This window comes from Maniola jurtina, chromosome 16 (genome assembly GCF_905333055.1).
Source record: "Maniola jurtina chromosome 16, ilManJurt1.1, whole genome shotgun sequence".
NCBI lineage: Eukaryota > Metazoa > Arthropoda > Insecta > Lepidoptera > Nymphalidae > Maniola > Maniola jurtina.
In genome coordinates, this window is record NC_060044.1 from 11,402,049 (window position 1) to 11,422,413 (window position 20,365).

General features: G+C 35.9%; 1 protein-coding gene and 1 long non-coding RNA gene across 2 annotated transcripts in view; one reads left to right on the top strand and one right to left on the bottom strand.

Moving 5' to 3' along the window:
• LOC123873016 (connectin-like) overlaps positions 1-9,316 on the bottom strand; it is a 45,777-nt gene extending 36,461 nt beyond the window's left edge. The window contains exon 1 of the mRNA XM_045917661.1: positions 9,237-9,316. The gene's annotated coding sequence lies outside the window, so the exon portion shown is untranslated. The remainder of the gene's footprint in view (positions 1-9,236) is intronic.
• LOC123873017 lies at positions 1,309-14,836 on the top strand. The gene is made up of 3 exons (XR_006797586.1): positions 1,309-1,326; positions 7,841-7,846; positions 14,767-14,836. It is a non-coding gene; the product is annotated as an uncharacterized LOC123873017 (long non-coding RNA).
• Positions 14,837-20,365: the final 5,529 nt, after the last annotated feature.

A 20,365-nucleotide genomic window follows, 5' to 3' on the forward strand; every position in this document is an offset into this window, starting at 1 on the left:
ACGTAGTTTTGGTTTGGTTCTCATTTGTATATTATATCAAGCAATCAAACTCAATGAACCTTAGTTTAGTAGACACATTTTAAAAACAAATATTATCTGTTCAAAATATCCCTCTAAAAATATTTTATTTTCGTCTCGCTACTCGTAAACAAATACACAGAAATGGTAGTTTAGTTTTGGTAAATTTGGTTACATTTATTATTCACGTAGTCCACCTACTTTGATTTATGTTTTGGGCGTACTCTAATGGCCATTAAAAGAAATAATGTTGAAAGTTTCCCAAATTTTGTTGATGTTAATATATTAATGTATGAAATAGTATGTCGACGGTTCTCAAGGTAGTATTCTGAAATGTTTTATTCCTATATGCTTATGCTAACAGTATTAAGAAAATAATGCGATAGATGAGTTGAGAACTTATGTTTTTGAGATTTTATTCTATCCCCTGGCCTGTGTGCTAATTAGTAAGTATTTGTATGAAAACTGATTTATGCAAAGTGTGTTCAAAGTTTAACAAAGTTAAGCCTGCCATTAGTTGTCAATTGTCATATAGATTCCACTATTATTAACCTCTTTGCAAAAACACGGTTGCTTACATTGATATGGTTACTTAGTTTTTTTGTTTAGTTGGCATATTAACTATTATAGAGTTTTCAATATATTATAAAGTATATAATAATAATGGCATGGAATAACTCAATAGAAAGGACCTGGACATTTTGAGGATCTGAACATAATACCTTATTAAGAAACAGAGTCTGTTTTAAAGGATCTGGGTGAAAATATTTCACTGGTGGTTCCCTTTCTATTCCGAATTCTCTAGTATTACGACTCAAATGGAAGAATTAACTACCCTCAGCAATGAAGTTTAGACATTAATAAAGAATATTTTACTTAAAACTTCAAAAAACTCAATACCTTCAAAGTTATTTTCTCAGGTTTTTCATCCCCTAACAAGACACCCGTCTTCAAACACGAGTTTTCAAACGAAGTGCTTCATGCGGTAACTTAATTGCGAAACAGAAATGTACTGCTAAAAGCCGGCACGTCTTACGTGACTGTAAAAATAGGTAAAGTGGAAACATGGTGGATAGAAAGGTGTGAAAATTTCCACAATAACATTCGTTTTCAATATTCAATCTATCTTTAATCTGAAGATAAGTTACTTCTCATCACACACCTCGAACTTTTCGGAGTTATGTTCATTTAAAGCAATTAATCATCACTTGTTTTCATGGTGAAGGAAGACATCGTGAAGAAACCTGCTGCCTGAGAGTTCTCCATAATCTTCGTAAAGGTGTGTGAAATCTGCCAATCCGCATTTGGGTAGCGTGGCAGACTATGACCAAAACCCCTCTATTTTTGAAAAGAGATCCTTGCTCAGTAGTGAGTTGGTTGATCAAGATGATGATCGCTTATTTGAATGCAAGCCTCGATAGCTCAACGGTTGAGGAGCGGACTGAATTCCGATAGGTCAGGGGTTCAAATCCCACCCGTTCACTATTGTCGTACCCACTCCTGGCACAAGCTTTACGCTTACTTGGAGGGTAAGGGGAGTACTAGTCATGATTAGCATGGCTAATATTCTTTTTAAAAAATAATAAAATAAAAATACAAACCATTCAATTACCTCCTATTAAGAAATAATTATCTTAAAACAATGGTAGGAAGGAATAATAAATAAGTAAGTTTAGGCACCAGAAAAGGGTTTTAGTTCTGGGCCCCAGATGCAAACATGATGCTTTTGGAACTAAGTGCTCAAATGGTAACTTAATTGCGAAGGAGAAATGCTTCGCTAAAAGCGTACACGTCTTAGACGTTACCTGAAATACTTTACCGTAAATAGTTTGTCTGGAACACGAACATCTGCACAATTTAAAACATAATACAATAAGTTAAATTAAAAAACTAAAACTAGACTCATGTATTCTCATCTCGTTACAGGTCAACTGCTGTGAACGGGTCTCTTCTCAGAATGAGAAAAGTTCAAGCCAGCAACAAACTAACAAACGTAGAGACGAGAAAGGCAATTAGTATTGCATTGGTACTGATTATGATAAAATTTTATGAATTATTTGCATCTCTTTCTTACTAATGTAACAAGAAAAGGACAGACTAACCTAACTTAATTTAGAACTGTCAAACTTCGTGACTTTGGCTGTCAATCACGAGCTTATTGTTTTTATCTGCACTAAAATTTTGTGTATTTAAATTTAAAATTCATGTTTTCTCTCAGGCATGAGATTTCCTCATCATGTCGTCCTTCATTGTTAAAGCAATTGATATTTAATTACTTTAAACGCAAATTACTCCGAAAAGTTACAGGTGCGTGTCGGGGATCGAAGCCCTGACCTTCGATTAGGAGGCGGACGCCCTAACCACAAAGCCACAGCTTTATTACCTGTCAAAATTACTTTGTATAAATGAAACTATGACTAGGTACCTATGTTTTTGTATAAAGCTTAAAAATATCCATTCCCAGTACTGACCATCAGTTTTAATTAACTCTGCAAAGATTTTAATCAATATAAAACGCCCCTTTATTAATTTAAAAGCCCAGGTGAGCGGGGCGGTAAGTGCATATGGCTTATTAATTGGACACATCCTTTCTAGGGTAGTAATAAAAAATAACTTTGGGTGAAAAAAGTCATTTCATTTTGGGGTGCAGTGACTAATTAATTTAAGAGCGTTGCATGCAACTTTTCAACTACCTAATCTTGCAACTAAACTAGAAACTAAAATCTAATTTTTGAAATAAATGAATTTAAATAAATTAAGTTAATTCTAAAACTTAGGTGCAAAAAACCTAGGGCAAAAAAAATCGCAATACTTAAAATAAAAAATTGAATTGGAATGAATCAGAAAGTAAAAAGTTGATATAAATAACGACGTAGGCATAGGCAAATAATTAAAAACACTTTTTAAAACCTACATTACATCCCCAACAAAAAATTAGATAATAACTATTATTTTTGATCTATCTCACTTAGCAGAAATTGTGTGAAGTAGTTTTGACTTCCTACCAAGAATATTATTTTCATAATGGAGTTTTCCTTCCATCGTGAAATGGGAAAAAATATATTTTCATAGCTTAAAATTAAATATAATAATTTGAATTGGAATGAATCAATTGGAAAGAAGCTTAGACAGAATAAAAATACTTTTTCAAAACGGTCTACAGCCCTAACAATTATTTTTGAACTGTTTCACTGAGCAGAAAATAAGCTACTAATATAATCATTCTGTGAAATAGGAACTAGTAAAATAGTTTCGACTTCCCATTAAAAACAGGAATTGGTCAAATTAAATTAATAGTTTTTAAATTAGAACACTTTTTCAAGAAGTAGGGCATCTATCTATACTTTACCCTACAGCCCTAACAATTATTTTTGAACTGTTTCACTGAGCAGAAAATAAGCTACTAGTATAATCATTTTGTGAATTAGGAACTAGGACAATAGTTTCGACCTCCCATTAAAAATATAAAATAGAGGCCTAAAATGAAGCGGAGATTAGAAAACTATTTTAAAACTGTACTACATCCCTAGCAGAAAATAAGCTACCTATTATTGTTTGAACTGTCTCACTGAGCAGAAAATAAGCTACCTAATAATTCTGTGAAGTAGGAACTAGGAAAATAGTTTCGACTTCCCATTAAAAATATTATTATGGTGGCGTTTTCATTCCATCCTGCAATGGAAATGAAATGATATAGCAGCTTGGCGTCGTTCAAAGCTATTTTCTCTCGTTCAGTAAGCCCTGTTCTTTGATAGCAGGAAAATGCTGTTTGTATAGACTATTATGAGACACTATTTTTATTAGGGTTCCGTACCCGAATAGTACCACATGAGTAGATATTAGGGACTTATTTAGCCTCAATAGCTCAACGGTTATTGGAGCGGACTGAAATCCGTAACGTCTGCCGGCGGTTCAAACCACCCCGTTGCACTATTGCCATTTTGAAAATTTTAACTCACGGACAGACGGACGGACGGACAAACAGCAGTTGGCACTCTTCAGGAACGAATCCTTGAAACATAAGTTTGAAAGTTACTACGGAACATAAACGCTCATTACGAACAAAATAATAAGTAGGTACCTACTTACAGCCAGCTTAATCAAAATCCTTCTTTATACGGGTAGAAAATAAACAACTAAAAGTACCACTATGATCCAATTACTGAACTATATAAAAACAAAATGACAAAACGTAGTTAGTGTACACGTCCAAAAACCATTTCACCCTCGTTAATTGCCAACGAACCATTGATTTGAGCTTTTTGCTTCCCTATTTTACGTTTTTATCCTGTGTAATGGCGGTGAGGGTATAAAAAGTAATGTGCGGTACTGCATTGGGGAGATTTGGAATGGGCTTGCTATGCTGGTTAAAAGCTAACAATGGAATTCTTGAGTGTACATTTTCATAATGCTATATGAAAATCGCTGGGTATTTAAATCCGTGAATTTGTGGATATATCGCGCAAAAAAAAAGTGTTCACGAAAAATTTAATTTCCTAAATCACATATAGATGGCGCAATCCGGTACTAACTTGCAGTGTCACATCACACTATCACACTACTAATATTATAAAGGCGAAAGTTTGTGTGTATGTGTGTGTGTATGTTTGTTACTCCTTCACGCGGAAACTACTGAATGGATTTGGCTGAAATTCGGATTGGAGATAGATAATATCCTGGATTAGCACATAGGCTACTTTTTATCCCGGAAAACCAAAGAATTCCGACGGAATTTCGAAACCCTAAATCCACGCGGACGAAGTCGCGGGCGTCAGCTAGTTCTACATAAAAGTGTTAGGTATACCTTGTATGATGGTACAGGTAATAAGTTTTTATAATTAACTAGCTGACGCCCGCGACTTCGTCCGCGTGGATTTAGATTTTTCGAAATCCCGTGGGAACTTTTTGGTTTTCCGGGATAAAAAGTAGCCTATGTGCTAATCCAGGAAATTATCTATCTTCATTCTGAATTTCAGCCAAATCCGTCCCGTAGTTTTTGCGTGAAGGTGTAACAAACATACACACACACACACACACACACACACATACAAACAAACTTTCGCCTTTATAATATTAGTGTGATGTACCTACTTTAAACTTTAGTTCTCATAGTTTATTGTTAAAAAGACTATGACACACAGAAATACAGACGTTAAAGATGGATGGATGGAACTAAAAAGCTACTTGTTTTACTTACTTGTAAAAATGTAATTAAATTTAAAAAAAATGTTTTATTCATTTATTTATTTATTCAAATGAAAATCATGATTCTTATTATTATCAAAAATTACGAGGATTTCTCTGCTAAGACTATAAAAAGAATTTTAAAAATCGTCCTTCATAATTACAATCATAACTGCCACAGGTAGGTACCGGCACAATTATCTTCGGTCGTATAATTAAAATTCCATCGGCGTACTTGTTTAAATAATTCAAGTTGAAAATGAGGCGCGGTCAATAAAATATTCAGGTGGTTACGTCGAATTGAGCAACGTCAACTTTTTCCTCGCTGAACACCGTTTACGAGCCGACTGTTCGGAGATGTAATCATGTTACTTGGCCACTTACTCAATAGTGTAAGTTTTTTAGGGTCCCGTACCTCAAAAGGAAAAACGGAACCCTTATAGGATCACTTTATTGTCTGTTTGTCTGTCTATCCGTCTGTCGCGCCTTTCAAGAAAACCTATAGGTTACCTATGTACTTCTCGTTGACCTAGAATTATGAAAGGAGAATGAACAGCACTCTATGGAGTTTGGGCCACTTACAAATATTTTTGTGTCTCAATGAAAGTTTACATATAATAAAGTTTGATATCCCTACTTTCATGTAAAAAAAGAATTTTTAATTTATTCCTCCCAGTTTCTGAGAAAAACAGTTTTATGTAAAAGGTTAGGTTAGGTTTGGTAAGTAGGTTTTATTAGGTAAAGTAAAGTAGGTAGTAGTTTCCACATATCACCAGGACGATTTTAGTGCTGCCTATATGGTGCAAGTACATAGTTATTCCCAATGAATCACTACTTGAAGATGTATAAGGTGCCATTGCATTTACCTATACCTATTTTTAAATAATGACTCTAGTAAAGTAGGTAACCTTTAACCTTGCTAATAGACAACATTTGTAACTACCAGAAGCCTACCAGCTATTCCGACTAGTGTACTTATTAGGTTCCTAGCTCTGGAATATACTTCATTAATACTGAGACATTAGTTACTAGGTTAAGGAAGTAACTATTATTATTTAAACTGTGGTTGGGCTATTGATAGCAAAAACTGCAATAGTAGAGTATTAATACAACGAAACTAGCAAAACATTATTTTACGTTACTTACCGTAAGCATTTCATGCGCATTATGATAATCCTTTACATCTTATCATCATGATCAACACATTATCCTCAGGTCTCCTTTCACTGCACAATACTTACTGAGAGCTTAATACGGAGGAAATATACATACTTATGAAAGAACCTTTACCTTACATTATTAAACAGATTTTTATTTATTTTTATGCATAATAGTTTTTCATCTATAGTGCAAAATGTCGGAAAAAATACTCGAGTATGGAACCCTCGGTGCGTGGTTATTCTTTTGATGCGCTTCATCTTCTCTCACTTAGTGATTTTGTACATTGATCTAAATCTAAAAGTAAGTCAAAAATCGATTTATTTCTTCAGAATCTAATTTGAAGATGAGGCAGCAAGAACCTCATTTATCATTAGAACCTTATAATCCTTGAAACATCTTTATTACCATTTACTTAGATATATTTTAGGCAATTTTATGCCTAGACAAACAAAATACAAAATATTAATACAACATCGGTTTTGCTATACTTACAAATTGACAGATAAACGCAGACTCCAATAAAAAAATTCGCTTACGTACCTTTTCGAAGTTAGACTCGATATTCTGAGCGCAAAGCAAAAAGCAAATTCCAAAAACCTCTTTCCTGAATTATTGAACCGCTGTTCGAAGGAGCACATAAAAAAGTTTTTATAACTATTTCGCCTACCATTTTTATTTGCAAAGTGAACGATAAAAAGTTCCATGCCTATTTTTCCAGAACAGCACCTAGGGGCTTCATTTTTATATTTTTTTACTATCAAAGACAAACTTGTTGAAGTATATTTTCCTTTTAACTTTACCTGCGTAAGACGTTCTTCAACAACTTTTTATTAAGTACCTATTATCTTTATTAAAATATTTTAAGCATTTACGAACTTACTAAAAAATCGCCCTTATATTAAAAATCAGAACTCATTGAAATGAAATGAAAAGATTTATTTATTTTGCGAAATTAAGATTTTATTATTTACATTTTTTTTCATTTTGATATTTACATTTTTAAGCAAGACAGAAAAACTGTTCCAAAATTGAGTCCAAAGTTCCTAATTTCGATCAAAACGGTACAATTACAGTAAACTTTCAACAGCTTTCATTCAGCATTTGGCTCCTCCTGAAATTTTATATCATCGATGTATTTTTATTCATGAAATTACAGCGTTTTGTTCACCAGTGTGTCAATTTAGATCAATCTTGTCATGAAGCCTATAGGTACGTCTTAACTATAATAAAGTTTATTTCATTCAGATACAAGTTAGCCCTTGACTGCAATCTCACCTGGTGGTAAGTGATGATGTAGCCTAAGATGGAAGCGGACTAACCTGGAAGATGTACTGGAACGCTAGATAAACGCTTTGCCTAGGGTGGTAACTAGCAACGGTCGAGGCCTCCTACCAGACTAGACCAGAGAAAATGTAGAAACTATAAATTTTCAAATTTCCCTTGCCGGGAATCGAAGCCGGGACCTCCCACTAATAAGACCACGGTGCTCACCAATGCGCCAGAAAGGTCCTCAAAACCTGTAAGTTTCAGATCCTGGCTTTGTTCCATTAGACTGAGTACAAACAAATAATTAATTTTAAGCCCAAGAAAATCCACTCGTTAATTAAATACTTAAGTCACTTTCCAAATTTTCTTGAAAACTTTGCTCACACCAACCATTAACCCCAGAAAGTAATTGCGTAAATCAATGTAACAAGTTTATGTTTATTTATTTGTTCTGTAAAGTTTCAAAGGTATCAAGTTTTATTTATCAAGTAACCCCATTTTAATCTACTCAAGGGGTTGGATTTCAAAATATTGCTTAACAAATTCTGAGCTTAATTTTATCGCAGTACCAAGCTACGTATATTTTTAACGTTTAAGTGGCTAATGTTACTTTTTTAACAAAACCTTTATCCCATTCTATTGCCATAAATCTATAAGCCGATAATAATAATGTTGTTTTATCCATACTATATTAATTAGAAATACGAAAGTGTCTGGTAGGTAAGTCTATTTCATGGCCCATCCGTTTGAGCGATTTTGTTGAGATACACTGCTAACTTGCATCTCGGAGACAAATATACTTATCAAGAAACAGTTAAAATTATTTTGCTATAATCCGCCAACTGTTGGCGGATTATAGCAAAATAATTTTAACTGTTTCTTGCTAAACATGAACTTCCGCAAAGTAACGCCTGATTCTATCCAATAAATATACTTATGCTTATTTTTATGCCGAAAAATCAAAGATTTCCAACGGGATTTTAAAAAAAACAAATCCACGTAAACGGTTATCATCAGATAATTAATTTTAATCAAACTTATTGTTACAAATACTAGTGCTAGAATATTAAAAGCATCTTAAGAGTTAAGAATACCTATCGAGTAGGTAAGTAGTGTTTTTAGATGTTTAGGATTTTGTCTCTACCGCCACGCAAACTTTAAAAAAACTGGCCAAGTGCGAGTCAGACTCGCGCACTGAGGGTCTGTACTCGGGTATTTTTTCCAACATTTGCGCGACAAAAGACAACAAAGTGATCCTATAAGGGTTCCGTTTTTCCTTTTGAGGTACGGAACCCTAAAAATAACATTTAACAAAGCGCGCTATAGTTTTTAAAGTTGGATGACTCTTTCAATAAACCATATTACGTCAGTAAATAATTCCTCTTACATCATCAACTCCTCGCCGGCTCACTAGAGAGCACGGATTTCCTCTCAGAACGAGAAGGGACATCAGATAATCTTACATAATAATATCTGAAAATTAAACCAACTAAATACTTAAATAACTTAGAGTTAACTCTAAAGTTTACCGCAAAAAATCAATCCGGAAAAATGGAACTCTCACACCAAGACACAGATTGAAAAATATTACAGAAATAATACTATACCTAATAAAAAATCACTAAGAACACTTCCGAGTTAGTTCGTAAGTTCTGTATAAGAGTTTTATAACCACAGGACGCACGTGTACACTTCACGGCGATATCGGATAGACTGAAATTTCCTGCGACCATTGTAAAAGCACAAGCAAGCTTTGAAGGGATAGGGATTCTAGATGTGACTTGAGCGTGGTTTAATTGAGCTTTAAGCTCTTAATTTGTGCTTCATTAATTTCTTTTCATCAATTTATTTAACTGGCGTAGTTAATTGTGTCCATAGACAATACCGTTAATTTGAGCCTTAAGATCCTAATTTGTAGGGTTACGTATCGGAAGAGTGCCATCGAGGCCCTCTTACTAAGTCTCCGCTGTTCGTCCATCCATCCGTTCGGCCGTCCGCCTGTCCGTCAAAGCGCTGAACCATAATAAATAGAAAGATCTATAGCCGCTATAACAACAAATAATAAAAAATTCAAAAATGGCCACCATGAAAGTTTAAAAAATTAATTAAGTATGTTCTATGTTATTTTTGTATTATGGTACGGAACCCTTCATGTGTGAGTCGAACACGCACTAGACCTATTTTTTCTTTGTTGATTGACGGAGTTCATAAAGAAGTGTGCTTAATTTGTCATTGTTGTGGTACCTAATCTATCCAAAGTTTACGCCTATTAAAGGATTCGTGTTGGTCGTCAAAAATAAAAATAAGCTTTTGAAATAATCCGACAACATTCAGGAAAACCGATAAAGGTTGGGGTCCCAAAGAGCTCAAATAGCGACCTCGCACCGGAAAGCACAGTGTTTGTAAACCCTGCATCTTTTTATAAGTAAACTAAATAGTAAATAAATAATAGTAGTCATAAGGTGCCACTGGACATAAGCAATGTACCTCTACTCATAATGACGGTGTTTTATTGAATTCCCTACAAGAGACGTATAGGTTGAAACCTTGGGTTGAAACATGCTATAGGAACCTAACCTACCTAACCTAACCTAACCTCTCTCTTCTGGCTTTACAAAGATTAGCCAATGTCAAGTTTGTAGTTATTTGTAACAAGTTAGTTATAATATACAAGTATGGACCCTGTCTGTGCCGGCACCCGCCGACATACGCACGGCACCCCTCTAGAGCGCTTTCCAGTCAGTTTTAACAAAAAAAAACACTCCAAAAACGCAAAGCACGCCTGCCAGCTAACACCAACACAGACGAAGTTCCATCAGGCCCTTAACAATTCAGGGAGTAAGCCAGTCAAGAAAAAATAAAAACCTCGTCTCATCTAGAAATCAATCTAAATCAGTTACATCAAAGCGTACGTAATATTTTGTATCATTAAGCTGATTTTGTGCCGGAAAATTAAGAAAAACAAAGGATCTTACAACGTCGCCTTAAGGCTTGAAATAAACACAACACGTGACGGCAGTAAGGTGCGACTGAAATGGCATCATGGCTTCTAGAAGTTGTAAAGGCTGATTTACGCCCGAGCAGCAATATGTGGAAATTCAGCGTATCTACTACGAATCGAAAAATTAATTTTAGTGCTTTAAGCAGCATAAAACAGCCTATTTCATATCGAGGCAACTTCGGACTATAGAATAGAATAGAATATATTTTTATTGAAGAACACTTTTACAAGTGCCGCGCCGCGTCGCTCAAATGCGCTTTGCTTTATATAAACCACTGGCGACCCGCCCCGGCTTCGCACGGGTGGACATTTATTTTTTCTATTTTCCGGGATAAAATATAGCCTATACGGATTTGGAAGAATCCCTCTAAGTAATGGTAAAAGAAATTTTGAAATCGGTCCAGTAGTTTTTGAGCCTATTCAATACAAACATACAAAAATACAAAGGTTTCCTCTTTATAATATTAGTATAGAAGTATATAGGTATTTTGCCACACCGCGTCGCGCCGAATCGCGCAGTGCAGCGTAAGTGCATTTGGACCGTTACTGTTTCCATTTGTAGCATACTTCATTGTCCTTTTAGCGTAAAGAAGGGCACACAAGAACAGCTAATCTGGCGTCACGTGCTTTCGAAGCTAAACTTTGTAAGTAGTTGTATGCAGGTACGCAAGGTACGAAGTTGTTTTCATTCGATTCCTACCTTACCATCGCATCCTAAATTATCATTCGTCGTCGCGTCTTAAGTTACTTTAGCCTTAAATTTTGTTCCTTAGAAGTTGTGTTTCAAACAAAGGCAGTTAAAGGAAAAAAAGCACAATAGAATATTACGAAACGATTGTTTTGAAATCTAATTCTTTTTGGAATCCTTTCAAAGTAGCTTTTAATTTTTATTAATTAGATATTTCCAAGACAGTTTCCCTGTACCTCCTATGCTTTTGGATTTACCCATACTGTCACGGTACATATACAAGTAACTAACTAGCTAGATGATGTCTTCGATTGCATTCGCAAGGATTTAGGTTGCTTACAAATCCCATGGGAACTCTTTGATTTTCCGGGATAAGAAATAGCTTACAATATCCGTGATCCAGCCATACGGGATGGATCATGGATCATGGGTATATCTATCTATGTACCAAACGTCAAAATCGCTGCGGATGGGTCATGAAAAGGTAACAAACATACAGACACACGTTCACATTTATGATATTAGTATGGGCTGTTATTTTTCTCAAACTTTTCTAACAAGTAACATTAGGGCACTAAGTTTATTTACTTAGTAATCACCAAATAGCAACTAAGTTAGTCTTGTTTCACCCCAAACCTAATCAAGTACGTGTTGAGAAAGCCAATTTCTAGGATAACGTCATGATGCTTCGATACTGTACTGAATACATAGATAGACTTAGGTGCAACACACATCAACAGAGTGGAATGGAGCTAAGGGGCATTGTGTTTTTTGATACGTTTTGGGGAGGAAATCTATCACTGCACAGTACCAAATTTTGGTTAAGAAGAAGGGCCGTGAAATAAATACGGATTACATCTCACTTTACTTTTATCATTTAAAAAGCCCTTTAAAAACATAAAATGTGCGTATAGCCAAGCCCTTTCTCTTTGGCTCTAATTTTTTTCTGTCTGCGTTCGCGATCTGTTACCTTCTGTTTCACTGACAAATTGAAAAGTTAAGAGGGCTCTCTCCGTCACTCGTTTCCACTCGTTTCATACAATCGTAGTTCCAATTTCATTTGAATATTAAGCAACCAAAGTCCATGAAATTTTGCACATATATTCTAGAAACTAATATCTATGTCTGTGGTTTTCCAGATTTCTGTTAAAATATTCGGTTTCAAAGTTACGCGGTCTTAAAATTTTCATACAAATCTTTGAGCCCCTGTAATTTTAAAACTACATATTTTTAGAAAAATCTAAAACACCACAGACACAGATATTAGTTTCTAGAATATGTCTGCAAAATTTCATGGACTTTGGTTGCTTAACATTCAAATTAAATTGGAACTACGATTGTATGAAACGAGTGGAAACGAGTGACGGAGAGAGCCCTGTTAAATTCCACTAACCACTCCCATACCGCGTCGAGACGACCAAAAGTTTTTTTCCATGATAGGATTCGGGTAAAGCCCTGATAAATAATAATCACCCTTCAAAATTGATAATGCAACAAAAATATCATAATTATAATGGTACCTACACGATATTTACATTGTTTTGTCTTCAAACCTCGAAACAAGCCATAAATCATACATTCATTTAGGTTCTTTTTTTTTTACTTCTTAATAATAGATTTATAGTTTTCCAACATGTATTAATAAAGTGACGGGCTCTCATTTTATTTTAAAATTAACATGTAAATGTTTTATATAAGCTTCCTGCAGCAATATTATAATAAATTGAATAATATATAAAATAAAACGTGGCGATTTCATTGTTACAAAAGTTAACGCAATCAAACTTTTGATGAAATTCAAAACCGTCAGATATGTATCGAGCGAACTGGCGCGAATCGAAATAATATAACGAGAGTATTATTATGGTAATAAGTTATTTTATGCAATGAATATTTTACTATGTTATTATATTACTAGCGGACGGCCTAAGTTTTGGCCGGTATTGTTTTCGTATTTATTTAATTGTGTCTTAGGCGCAAGGCACATCGGCAGAGCTGAGGCTCATCGTCTTTTTTTATAACAATTTAAATACTTCGGCGGCGCGCGTCTGGACACCCATCACATTATTACACTATCACATCACACTAATATTATAAAGGCGAAACTTTGTGTGTAGGTATGTGTATATGTTTGTTACTCTTTCAAAAACTACCGGATTGATTTGGCTGAGAATGGAGATAGATTATACCCTGGGGTTATCAAGTCTAAATTCAGTTTTACGTTAAAACTAGCGGATGCCCGCGACTTCGTTCACGTGGATTTAGGGTTTTTCGAAATCCCTCCACTTTTTATCCCGAAATTGATTTTCCGGGATAAAACGTGGCTTATGTGCTAATCCAGGATATTATACATCTCCATTCTAAACAGCCAAATCCGTCTAGTAGTTTTTGCGTGAAGGAGTAACGAACATACACACACACATACACACAAACTTCCGACTTTATAATATTATTGTGATTACGACGTAAGTCATACCACGCTTACTCAATAAGGATAGAAATTGTTTTGGAATAGGAGTTGAAAGTCTGCAAATTATAGGTTACGCTACATTTGTATTGAAGGTGGAGGTTATACTCGGCTAAGCACATGGTACTTACGTGACTGAGGCCTGGAGGCTTAGTACGAGTTTGGACATGTCAAATGACATTGATAGTTTTCGAGTCTTCTTCTACTTCATCGTAGCACTCTTGGCAGAGCGGTCGTAGTCATCACGAAGCCATGTCTTTGAGGGCAGATGTTATACGCCTCACGAGCATTCGCCACTTCTCCCTGCTGGCCGAAAGCACTCGTGCAAGGGACAATAAACTTAAGCTGCTTTTGATTAAGGCTCAAGTTCAGCCATGCATTTAGTGGCCCAAGTGGAAAATATGAGAAGTAATAATCGCTAATTACTTGTATATAGAATATACGACTTTAAAATAAGTGGATATTACTTTAACGTTATAGTATTTCGGTATTCGAAAACTATCAACGTTAACGAGATTACAAACTTGTAATAAAGGTACTGTTGTGTTAGGCGCCGGCCCCCAATATTGCTCATACGTGACCTATTACGATATTAAAAGCTTCCAAATTTTGGGGGACTACCTCTCTCAGCTACTTATTACTCATTGTTCAGGGTCGTGATCCCTACGATTGATCAAAGGAACTGTAGATCTAAGTACCTATATAATACCAGATAATGACCGCGGCTTCACTCGCGTGGATTTAGGTTCTTCAAAATCCCGTGGGAACTCGTCAGTTTTCCGGATTAAAAAGTAGCCTACATCCTACCCCGAGATGCAAGCTATCTTTGTTCCAAATTTCATCAAAATCGGTTAGACGGATGAGACGTAAAAAGCTAGCGACAGACAGACAAACAGACAGACACATTTTCGCATTTATATTATTAGTATGGATTTTATTAATTCAAACTTGACACCTTTACGTGTCCGCCAATGATCAGAGTGGTAGGCTATGGCTAAAACCTGTTCTCACTCTGAGAGGAGACCCGTGCTCTGTAGTGAGCCGGCGATGGGCTGATGATGATGAGAACTTGTCACAATTAAAAAACCTCGTTAGTGAAACAAGTACAACTACAACCCTCATTAATAATGAGGAAAAGTGCGGGGGAAAGTAGTTCAACTGGCTTGTTTTATCAAAGAGAATGTAAAACAACTCTTTATGGTTCTCGCTCTACGTGTGATATCATAATATTATAATTAAATAATAAAGGGTAGGTACAGTCAAAGGCCGTAAGTCGTTTAGCACCTTAATGATCATATTCGCGTGGCACGGTTATGCACATGCTTTAGGTATGTGGCGTGTTTATAGAAAAAGGTCAAAGGTCAAGGTTAAAGGTGGGTGCTCGGACACGATCGAACCCCCCACCTCCCGAATAGGAAGTGGACGTCTCCACTGGGCTATCACGGCTTGATATTTTATTTTAATTCAGATACAAGTTAGTTCTTGACTGCAATCTCAACTGGTGGTAACTGATAAGTGATAATGCAGTCTAAGATGGAAGCGGGCTAACTTGGAAGAGGTATGACAGTTTCTATTAAACCCTTTGGTTTCTACATGGCATCGCACCGCAACGCTTTTAAATCGCTTGGTGGCACGGCTTTGCAGGTAGGTCGGTAACTAGCCACGGCCGACGGAGAATAGGGCGGAAAGAGTTGACATACCGTTATATGATTACATTGCAACCTCCATGGTCCAGCTACTTAACATGGATACGGCTTTTAGGGTTCCGTACTTCAAAAGGAAAAACGGAACCCTTATCACTCACTTTGTTGTCTGTCTGTCTGTCTGTTCGTCCGTCCGTCCGTCGTATCTGTCAAGAAGCCTATAGGGTACTTCCTGTTGACCTAGAATCATGAAATTTGGCGGGTGGTAGGTCTAATAGCACAAGTACAGGAATAAATCCGAAAACCGCGAATTTGTGGTTACATCATTTAAAAAAAAATTAAATGTGTTTCAATTTTCAAAGTAAGATTATACCAAGTAGGGTATCATATGAAAGGGCTTTACTTGTACATTCTAAAACAGATTTTTATTAATTTTTTTGTATAATAGTTTTTGATTTATCGTGCAAAATGTTGGAAAAAATACCCGAGTACGGAACCCTCAGCGCGCGAGTCTGACTCGCACTTGGCCGGTTTTTTTTCATACTCATCACCAGTCCCATTTTATCAGCTGATAGACGTCCACAGCTGGGCATAGGTCCAGCGGTGGACGTCTGTCAGTTGATAATGCTCACGGGGTGTCAATACTTTCCGCCTTATTCGCACTGTTTTTACTCACCTTCATGGTGCTGAAAAAGAGTTCTACCAAAATAAAAAGCCTCCGCCATATTATCTTGCGACTTCGCGAGCCGTCAGGTGTAGTTGATAGCATCCCTTTAGCCATTTACCTTTATTTATTGACACCTTCGCAAAAAGGCGCGCTGATATAGGACGCCAATTATACACTTTTAACCTGTTTTAATATTAAACGCTACTTTGTAGAGAAATTGTAACAGGAAATTGGCACTTTTCTTTTTCTATTTCAGGTTCTATATAGTGTAGTCTACTAGTCTTTGTATTATATTTACGTCTCAATACAATTTCTCTATGTACAGTAAAGTTTGATGTGAAAAATCGATTAGGTACTCATTTTCGATCGGCTGAAGGGAGATATTTGAGTCTCCTTGAGATAGATTATAGTATTGATTGATATTTTCACTTTTCGGACTTCACGGATCGGGTTGAAATTCGGCATGCAGATAGGCTATTATGACGAAGTAATCCGCTTCGAAAGGATTTTTGAAAATTCTACCCCTAAAGGGGTAAAATAGGGTTTTCGAATTTGCATAGTCTACGCGGATTAAGTCGCGGGTATAAGCTAGTCTCTGAATATATAAAAGGAAACGCTGACGGACCGGGATGGGACCGGGTTGAAATTTGGCATGCAGATTCAGCCCCTATGGGGTAAAATCAGGGTTTGTTTGTCCACGCGGATGAAGTCGCGGTCATAAGCTAGTATGATTATGTAATAAACAACATCAATATGCTATCACGCTTGACACGTATATAATAGCGACCCATATCAATAGAAAAAGTGAAATAGAAAATGGGTGCATAAATAAATAATAGAATCCCTTTGTCCTTTCACAGATAACTTTGTTCATAGAGATTTATGGGAAAGCGTCGCGATAAGAGCAACATTATTCAATTATTCATAACCGAGGTCCATAAACCTCGCGAGGCGTGTGCGCGACCAGTGTGGACACGCAAGCACGCTGAGGTAAAGTACGACAAGAATCTTTTGGCACTTGAATGACATTTAAAAAAAAGAATATTAGCCATGCTAATGATAACTAATACTCCCATTTTCCCTCCAATTAAGCGTAAAGCTTGTACCAGGAGTGGGTACGACAATAGCGCAACGGGGGGGGGGGGTTGGGTTTGAACCGCCGACCTTTCGGAATTCAGTCCGTCCCTCAACCGTTGAGCTACCGAGGCAAACATTGACAGGGGGCGTAGTTGTGGAACAAATCAATCCTCCTCCTCAATTTTGGAGAATATATTGAAAATATCAATGTTGAAAACCGAGTAAGTTTTATCTAATTTGAACTTAATTAGAAATTGGGAAAAACACCTGTTTGTGCTAAATATTCACACATCAAATTCATAAGCTAAAACAACATTAATGTTTTGTTTATTCTCTCTCTGTAACCACTTTACTCTGTGTCCAGCTAAACGATCTCGTGACGTATGACACAGGTGTGTTATCGGACTGTCACTCCTGCGTCTGGTTAGGCTAAAAATTGGGATTCATACAGACAAATCTACCCAATCAGGAGTAAAATTGTCTAAACTGTCGCCTCTCGCCTTCATTCAATAAATAATGAAAACCAATTTTTAGGGTTCTGTACCTTAAAAGGAAAAACGAAACCCTTATAGGAGCACATGTTGTCTGTCTGTCACCCATCTAGTAACCGACTTGGCTCAATGTTATTTAACCAGCTCAATCGAATAATATGCACTTTTGCAACTAAGCCATGCCCACCTTCTTACTATTGTATAACTTGCAGTGAAACTTTCATAAAGAAATATAAAAATTAAAAGAATAAATCCACGAATAACCCGCCTCAGTAAAGAAGTAGGTACTTGATCATTTGCAGCGGGTCATTAATATTCTGTGGAGTGGCTTCGTTATCTTTGTACTTAGTTCTTTTCTTTTCTTTCCTTTCTGTACGTAATTCTCTTTAACTAACTTGGTCGAAAATACAAATTTTTGAATGCGATTTTGCTTGCTTACATCACTTTTTTTAATGACCATGGTAAGTTTTAACCCACTTGTACTCGTAACTAGCAAAGAGTAAATAGGTACAGCAGCAAATTCCTAAGTTTATGAAAGAGGCTCTACCACTGACCGCTACTAATGCAAGTAGGTACGTCATATACAATAGTTACAATACTTCTGTCCATTAATAAACAGAATATATTAGGTACTAGCTGATGCCCGCAGCTTCGCCCGCGTGGATTGGTCAGATCCCCTGCAGCATCAGGATTGAGGAGTTGGAATCCAAATTTTTTATGAAACAATGTCGCAAAGTTCCTCAATCGATTAAAAAAGAAATGACGCAAATCGGTTCAGAAATCTCGGAGATTTCGGTGTACATAGGTACAAAAACACAACTCCCTTCTTGAAAGTCGGTTAAAAAAGTAGCCTATGTTACACCCTGGTCAATCCTCTACTTGTATGTGAAAATCCCGTTAAAATCGGTTCAGCCGTTCCGAAGATTAGCCTTTTCAAACAGACAGACAGACAGACAGACAGACAGACAGACAGACAGACAGACAGACAAACAAAAATTTTAAAAACGTGTGATTCAGTTATGGTATCGTTCAAATAACCATATGACCTTAATATGTGGTAGTTATTTCGAAATTACAGACAGACACTCCAATTTTATTTATTAGTATAGATTTCCAGTAAATAAATTTCGTTACTTAAAAAGTCCAGGCCTAGAACTTAATATTTTCTACAAAGTGTTATATAGGCAGGAGAAATTATTAGAAACGTGAAACATGGAGGGCTGACGCCGCCATTTCGATTTATTTGATACACATTTGTCAATGTACAAAACTAATGCAAACATTTTTCGTTGTTTCCCATTTTTGAAAAAAAAACCTTAATAATGTGAAAAAGAACCCCAAATCTATTTATAGTCCAAAGACTGATCGCAGATAGTAGAGATACAGAGAAAGAATGGAAAGAGATTACCAAAATTTCGTAAAAGACATTTTTTAACCCCCGACCCAAAAAGAGGGGTGTTATAAGTTTGACGTGTGTATCTGTGTATCTGTGTGTCTGTGTATCTGTGTATCTGTGTATCTGTCTGTGGCATCGTAGCGCCTAAACGAATGAACCGATTTTAATTTAGTTTTTTTTGTTTGAAAGGTGGCTTGATCGTGAGTGTTCTTAGCTATAATCTAAAAAAATTGGTTCAGCCGTTTAAGAGTTATCAGCTCTTTTCTAGTTTTCTTGTAGAAAAGGTTAGATAACCGTTAGGTTCATAATAATATTATGTCAATAGACAAATGTCAAGCTGTCAAGATGGACGTTGCCTAAATACATAATTATTTATTTGAAAATGATGTTTTGGAAAACTCAAATACTTTGGATCGTCGGGGGTGTTATAAATTTTTAATTTACACTTGTGAAATACAAAAGTTGTCTAAAAGCTGTACTTGAATTTATTTTTTATTTTGTCAGGACTACTTACAGTCAATATTAATTTTTCTTTACCTGTACTTTATTTGCATTTTTTTTATACCAAAGAAAGAAGATTCTGAATTCGATGCACATAATATATTTTGTCTTCTAAACTTTTTGATACTGCGCTGTACAGAAAGACATTTCATTAATACTTTTTTACATAGGTACAGATATAATTATAATATAGGTATGCTGTAGGCAACACTTTTATGTGGCAGGCAAGAAAAATGTTATGGAGTCCATTAAAGGTGAAACTATAATGTTAGGGGTGGCCACCTCACGATATATGAAGTCATTTTTACCGCAATTTACTTTTGATGAGCGATAAAGTGTACATTGTTTTTTTGTACATTTTACTCTATGTGCGTGTAAATGTACTTATCTAAGTTAAAAATTAGTTTATGTATAAATAAAATTAGCAGTAATATAGTACGCAGATGGACAGACGGAATGAACAAAACTATAAAGAGTTCTTTATTTTTCTACGGAATCCTATAAGCACTAGTTAGGTTCTAAAATAATTGGAGCAGCTCTTATAAAGTCATTGCGAAAAACCTTCTAAATTGTTTTTTAGCCCCCGACCCAATTAGAGGGGTGTTATTAGTTTGACGTGTGTATCTGTGTATCTGTCTGTGGCATCATAGCTCCTAACCTAATGAACCGATTTTAATATAGTTTTTTTTTGTTTGAAAGGTGGCTTGATCGAGAGTGTTCTTAGCTATAATCCAAGAAAATCGGTTCAGCCGTTTGAAAGTTATCAGCACTTTTCCAGTTACTGTAACCTTCACTTGTCGGGGGT